Below are 7,712 nucleotides of genomic sequence, written 5' to 3' on the forward strand. Positions count from 1 at the left end.
CTAACCATGCTACTCTAGCTTGTCTAGGGAACCTTTGAAAAATATCAAGATTTATTTCTAGGGCCCAAACCTTTGAAAACTTAATGTAAAATAATTCATCTCACAAATCCCAAGAAACCACACAAATCCCACAATAGGAAAGTGAGTTATGACCCTATTAGTAAAAACTAGTTGGATCAAACCAATGATAGTCACAAAACCAAAACAATTTTAAAAATGCAATGATATAGAACTAAAAAACTATATAATCATGCATAGAAAAACTTATCTAAATATACCAACTCATGCACAAGCTAAATTACAAAGGTTAATCCATGAAATTTCAAAAATTAAAGAAAAGGTCCTAACTATGCCAAAATTGCTCAAAAATTATGCCTATCTAGTAACCAAATTTACTTCAATATTTTTCCAACCCTTCTCATAGGTCGAGGGAGGCCTTATATAGGTGTAAAATTTCCTAAATTCCGAAGACAATTATCCATCAGCATGCTTAAAGATGTAATCAAGTTGCACTAAAGTTGTCATGACAACTTTTGCAACTTTGCAAAGTTGTCATGCAACTTAACAACTTTTTGCATTTCAAGACCAAACTTGACCAAACCTTCATGAAACTCTTTGACCTGACCAAATAGACTCCTTAGGCCAATAAATCACTATTTCACCCTTTCTTTTTCCAATCTAGCCCTCTAAATGCCAAAAAAAGTCCTATTTGACAATGTTTTCAACATTGTCACAATATAAAGCAATATTAAAGAACTACACAAACTATGAAGGTTTCGATGGTCTAACTAGGCCTCTTGGTGATTAAAGAGTATCCAATTACTAACTAGACCTATTATTTCATTAGTTTTTTGGCTAAGGCCACTACAAACCAAAACTTGGCTAGGAACCCTAGGTTATGATGTAGCCTTACCTACGTTCTCCTACACCATGCTCCCCACAAAAGTAAATCATGTCACTAATATAGACAAGATGTCATCTAAAATTCCTAACTACTTGAAGTATATAGCTACAACCCATGATGCCATTGACTCTAGCTTATGTTTCCAATTTATGAGGTGTTCCATGTACACCTTATGTCTAATAGTCTTCTTGACCCTTGAATCCAATACATTTTCTACTTCTAGTTATAGCTTGGGAGGTAATAAATCAGGTTCTACATCTTTTCCAACCTCCTTATTGTTCATATCCATCTTAGTTAAGGGTCCTTTAAACTTGACTATATTTGGTACAATGAAGATAGATGTGATGCTCAAATCAATAGGTAGTTTGACTTTGTATGCATTAGCCCAATACATAATTACCTATTTCAAACTAAACATTCTTTCTCTTCTCATCCACTTTAGCCTTTAAGTTTTTTGTAGTCTCTCGTATAGTCCTCTTCACCTACTCTTGGATTTCCTTCATGGTTTGAGTGAATTTTTTAGGATGACCACTCCTATACTCCATAGCATCTCTAAGATCATATACACCCCTTGGATGCATCCCATAAACAACCTCAAATGGGGTTTTTCTTGTTTTCATGTTCACACTATCATTATATGCATACTCTTCTTGGGGGATGACCATCTCCCATGTATGACCATACTCTTTAGTTAGGTAACTTAATAAGTTACCTAACACTCTATTAACCACCTTAGTTTGGCCATCAATTTGAGGGTGGTAAATTGAACTAAATGATATAGTAGTTCCCAATCTGCTCTACAAATGTTTCCAAAAATGGTTCATAACTTTTGCATCCCTATCTAACACAATACTTAGGGGTAGTCCATGGATCCTTAGAATCTCCCTAAAGAATGCATGTGAAATATAACTAGCATCATAGATAGTTTTACAAGGGATAAAATGACTATATTTGCTAAATTTTTCTACCACAACATAGATGCTATCAAAGCCTTTTTTTGTCTTGGGTAACCCTACAATGAAATCCATGCTCAAACACTCCCATGGACTACTAGGGACTAGTAATGGTTGGTACAAACCTACATTGCTAGTTCCTCCTTTTTCCTTCATACACACTACACATTGCTCAACATATATTGCCACATCTCTTGACAACTTTGGCCAATGGTAAAATCTATGTACTAACTCCATGGTTTTGTACACACCAAAATAACCACTTAGGTTACATTGTGTTTCTCTTAGATAAGGTTCTCTCTCATAGAACCCTTAGGAACACATAATTGGTTTCCCTTAAATAATAACCCACTTTACAAGGTATAATAAAAAAACTATCTGTAAAAATGATTTTGAAAATTAGAGCATACTTTGTAGGCTTCAACAAAGTCTTCATCATTCTTATAGAAGTCCTTGAAACTCTCAATGCCAATGTTATGTAATTGAACTTCCTTAATTGTCAACATCCTCCTTCTTGGTGCATCTACAACCTTATTCATTTGCCCTTTCTTGTGCTTAATGGTAAATGTGAATTCTTGAAGATATTCCATCCATTTCAAATATCTATTGCTCAACTTTTCTTGTGTATTAATGAAAATAAGGGCTTGGTTGGCAGCAGAACCTGTAAATTCCTTGGGTAGGAGTTAATATCTCCACTTCCTAAGAGACTAAACTAATGCATACAATTCCAAGTCATAAGAAGAGTATTTCTTCTTGGATTCATTTAACTTCTCATCAAAGAAGGCTATTGGCCTATCTTATTGACTTAACATACCTCATACTACTATCCCACTTGCATCACACTCTAAGGTAAACAATTTATCAAAACCAAGCTATCTACAGATAGGCCCTTAATGGTGTCTAGCATTGGTACACAAATACCACTAAAATTCCTAATGAATTTTCTATAGTATTGGGCTAACCCATGGAAACTTTTTACCTCTATGGCTATGGTAGGTGGTGATCAGTTTAGGATAGCTGCAACTTTTCTTTGATATATATTCAAAGATCCTTGGGATATCAAAAACTCCAAGTATACAAGTTCTTGCTTCAAAAACTCACACTTTTCTAAGTTGATGGCTAAATTTTCTTCATGAAGCTTCTTTATCACCATCTCCACATGTTTGAGATGATCCTCTCTTGTTTTACTGAAAATAAGTATATCATCTAGATATACCACCATAAATTTCCATTTGTAGTCTTTCAATAATTCATTCATGAGTCTAATGAATGTGCTTGGAGTATTTGTGAGCCCAAATGGTTTCACAAGCCATTAATACAACCCATCTATGGTTTTGAATGTTTTCTTCCACTCGTCACCTTCCTTTATCCTTATATAATGATAACCACTTTTGAGATCCAATTTTGGGAAATATTGAGTGTCTCCAACAAAATCCATCAAGTCTTAAATTCTAGGTATGGGAAACCTATATACCTAATGGTGATCCAATTTATGGCCCTTTAATCTATACAAAGTCTCAATTTTTGCCCCTTCTTGGATGCTAAAACTAGTGGTACTACACATGGGCTAATGCTCTTCTTTGTCAACCCTTGAGATAGGAGTTCTTGCACTTGTCTAGTTACCTCTTTGTTCTAATATGGGGAAAGCTTATAGGCTTCCTTATTTAGTAATGATGCACTAGGTACAAAGTCAATCTAATGATTTATCACTCTTCTAGGAGTTAAGGTTGTAGGAGTTCCATTATTGACTATATCTTTATACTTTACAAGTAACTCTTGGATTTTAGATGGTAAGGGTTCTTTCTTTGACCTCTCTTCTTCCTTCAGCTTGAGTAAAATGGAATAGCCTTCACTTCCTTCATTTTTTAGGGCATTTATGAACTCCCTACTACTACTCAATATGATACTAAGGGTCTTAGACTATAACTCATCTTATTCCAATAAGGACCAAATCTTGAAAGTTCTAACATCTTTCTTGAAAGAAATGGAATTATCTTTTCCATCATAGACATGAACCCTATCATATTGTGAAGGCCTACCCAATAGAAGATAGCATTCATCCATTGGAAAAACATCACAAAGTAGTTTATCTTTGTAGCCTACAAGTAAAAACTCAATCCATGTTTGCTCATTCACAACCATAATTTTCCCTTTGTTTAGCCATGTAACCTTGTATGCATATTAACATGGGGTATCTTTTCCAACTTGATTTTTTCCACTACCTCTTTAGATATGATATTATTTGTGAAGCCTAAATCCATAATAAATTTACATACTTTACCCAAAATATTGTATCTAATTCTAAATGGGCCCCTCCTATGCTTGGGTTCATCCTTATGTGGTTGCCTAATCAATACTCTTTTGAAATTAAGTTCTCTCCCCTCTTTGATTCAATATGATCCACTTTGGATATCTTGACACTCATTGTGTCTTCCTAAACATATGTAACCCTGTTATCATTTCTTGAAGAAGTAGGTTTGTTAGGGAGTATATATGTAGGTTGACCCATCTACCCACAAGTGTAACATTTCATACTTGTAAAGTATGAATTAATTCTACTTGAAATTTTCCTCCTATTAGAGCCTCCTTGAGTTTCTCTTCCTCTTGTATAACCCCCTCCTGGAATAGTTTCACTACCTTGATCAACAATTTTAGACTCATCTTGGTTTATTTTGATCAATACCTTTACCTTGATACCCACCTCTATGTCCTCTTTGGTCTCATCCTCTACCTCTACCTCTTTGGTTAGAGTCCCCTTTCTCCCTATTTTTTTCTTCCCCCTTAAGAGCTACTTTATGACACTTCTGAAGAGTGCTAGGGGTCCATAGGCTTATCTCTTCTTGAATGTTCCACTTTAGTCCACCCAAATATCTTTCTACCTTGATAGTTTCTTCTTCTTTAATCTTAGACCTTTGGCATAGTTTATGAAACTTCTCTATATAAGAGGCCAGATCCAAGTCTTTTTTCGTTAGACCTTACCTCTTTCCATAAAATTTTATTTCATAATCTCTAGCAAGATAATTTTCCTTTACTTTAGTTACCATGGCATTATAGTTAGTTATAGGCTTTTTACCCATTGTTACCCTTTCCTCCTATAGGTATTTCCACCATGTCAATGTTGATCCTCTTATCCTTGATTTCACAATGTTGAGCTTTTGCGCTTTGGTGACACCTTCAGACTCAAAATGATTTTCCATCCCCTCAATCTATTCCATCAATGTGTCAGTGTCCATCTTCACACTAAATAATGGGACTCCTTCTACAGCCTTTCCTCCTAGTGCCTTGATAGCTTTCAAGAATGGTTCTTCATTCAATGGAGGCTCTAGTTTTGGAATGATGTCTTCCTCATCAATAACTTCCTTACCTTTATCACCACTTTCACCTTCTTTATCTTTCTTCTTAGCTACTTTAGAAACTTCTTCTCATTTTGTCCTCATTTCCTCTAGGTATTCTTCAAGGATTCTATTTTTCTCCTTTTTCTCACCCACTTCCTTGGCTAACTCTACATTAGTCACCATTACTATTTTACCTACTGATTCTTCATCTAGAAACATCTATCCAAAAGACCAAATATTTTGGGGCTTTCATACCACTCTGATGTAAGGAAAAATCTTCCTCAATCCCTACCCTATTTTAGGGTCTTCTCTAGGCCACTTCTCTAGCATATTAAGGTTCTTCCAGTAACCCTAGCTCTAGAGGATCCTACTCTTAGTACTCCACCCCTTCCACTTGTCCACACCAATAATGAAACCCACTCAATAATGCATCCTTCACCTAGTGTCTTTTTGCATTACTCATGCTAAACAATGAACCATGACCAAAACTAGTTACTAATGGAGAGGGAGATTCCCTTCTAAGATATTGGGTCCATCACAATACTTTGCAACCCAAAATTCTATGAGATCCTTACCAATCTCATGAAATTGCTTCAAACTAGGCTTTTTAGGGCTACAAGAATCAGGCGTTAAAACACACATTTTGGCTTATAGCTCAAAAAATCCATTAACATGATGTAAAAAAGAATCATTTTTAGATACCCTTCTGGAAGACCCTATATATTTAGCTAGTCTCACTTCCTCAACCTATCCATATAGTGTTACTAGAATTAAACCTAAAAATAAGGGTTTTTTCAAATACCTATTAAAACTTGTCAACAAAACATCTCCTTGGTAATGGGGTTTTTTTACACACATGACCACCTCTCCACATGCTTAGATTGAAGCAATGAATACATTCAATCCATCTAATTTCTATTGCAACCTTTGTTATCCCTAACCATGTTTCTTTGGCTTACCTAGGGCATCACTCCAAAAATAACAAGATCAATTTCCAAGGCCATAACCTTTGCACACTTAAAGTAGAAGGATTCATCTCACAAATCCCAAGAAAATGCATAGATTCCACTATGAGAAAGTGAGTTATTACCCCATAAGTAAAAATTTCCTGGATTAGACAAACAATAGTGCCAAAACTAAAACAATTTACAAAATGAAATGAAATAGAAATAAAAAATATCTAACCATGCACATAAAAATTTATCTATATCTACCAACTCATGCACAAGCTAGAGTGTAGAGGCCAATCCATGAAATGTCAAAAATGAATGAAAGGTCCTAATTATGACAAAATTGCTTATAATTATGTTTGTCCAGTAATCAAATTTACTTCAAAGATTTTTCCAACCCTTATCATAGGTTGAGGGAGTACTTATATAGGTTTTCATCACATGTTTTAAATTCTTAGGACAATTATCCATCACCATTCTCAAAGACGCAATCAATTTGCACTATAGTTGTCATGATAACTTTTGCAACTTGATAACTTTTTGCATTTTAAGACCAAACTTAACCAAACCTTCAAGAAACTCTAACATGACAAAAAACACTCCTTAGGAAAAGAAACCATTATTTCACCCTTTCTTTGTCTAATCTGGCCCTCTAAATGCAAAAAAGTCCTATTTGACAATGTTTGCAACATTGTCACAATAAAAAGCAACTTTAAAGAACTACAAAACTAAAAAGGTTTTCATGACCTAACTAGGCCTTTTGGTGATTAAATAACATCCTAGGAATAACTAGTGCTATTATTTCATTAGTGGTTTGGCTAAGACCACTACAAGCCAAAACTTAACTAGGATCCCTAGGTTATAATGTAGCCTTACCTGCATGCTTCTTCACCATATGGACACACGGTGTAAAAAAAAAAAATTGGAACATTAAAATAAAAGGTAACAAAGATACCTATTCTTAATTTACCTAATTCCTTTGAAGTTTTTCAAGTGGATTGTGATGCTAGTGGGAATGCAATAGGGTCTATTTTGAGTCAAGAAGGTATACTTATAGATTTATATAGTGAAAAGTTGAATGATGCTAAAAATAAAAAATTCTATACAATTGTTCAAGCCTTGAAGAAGTGGAGACATTACTAGATGCCTAAGTACTTTGTGCTATACACTAACCATAGAGCCTTAGAATGCTTGTCGAGCAAGAAGAAATTGAATTAGAGACACATAAAATGGGTAGAGTAAAAGCATAATTTATATTTTTTATTGAAACACACAAGTGGATAGTCAAATAAGGTAACATAAACATTAAGAAGTAGAAGAAACTTATTGACACATATGAGAATAGAATTGATTTGTTTTGATGATTTGAATAAATTTCATGAAACTAATCTTGATTTTGTGAAACCTTGGAAGTATTGTAAGAACCTTACACCATATTAATAGAATAAGTGGATTGAGGATATAATTTAGGAGGATTTTTTGTTCAAATGAATTCAATTGTACATACCTAGAGGAGCTATGAAAGATAATATCATTAAGGAAAAACATGGTGTTGGACTTGGTAGGACAT

This window comes from Cupressus sempervirens, chromosome 7 (assembly GCF_028749045.1).
Source record: "Cupressus sempervirens isolate cs-2001-9-10 chromosome 7, ASM2874904v1, whole genome shotgun sequence".
Taxonomy (NCBI): Eukaryota; Viridiplantae; Streptophyta; class Pinopsida; order Cupressales; family Cupressaceae; genus Cupressus; species Cupressus sempervirens.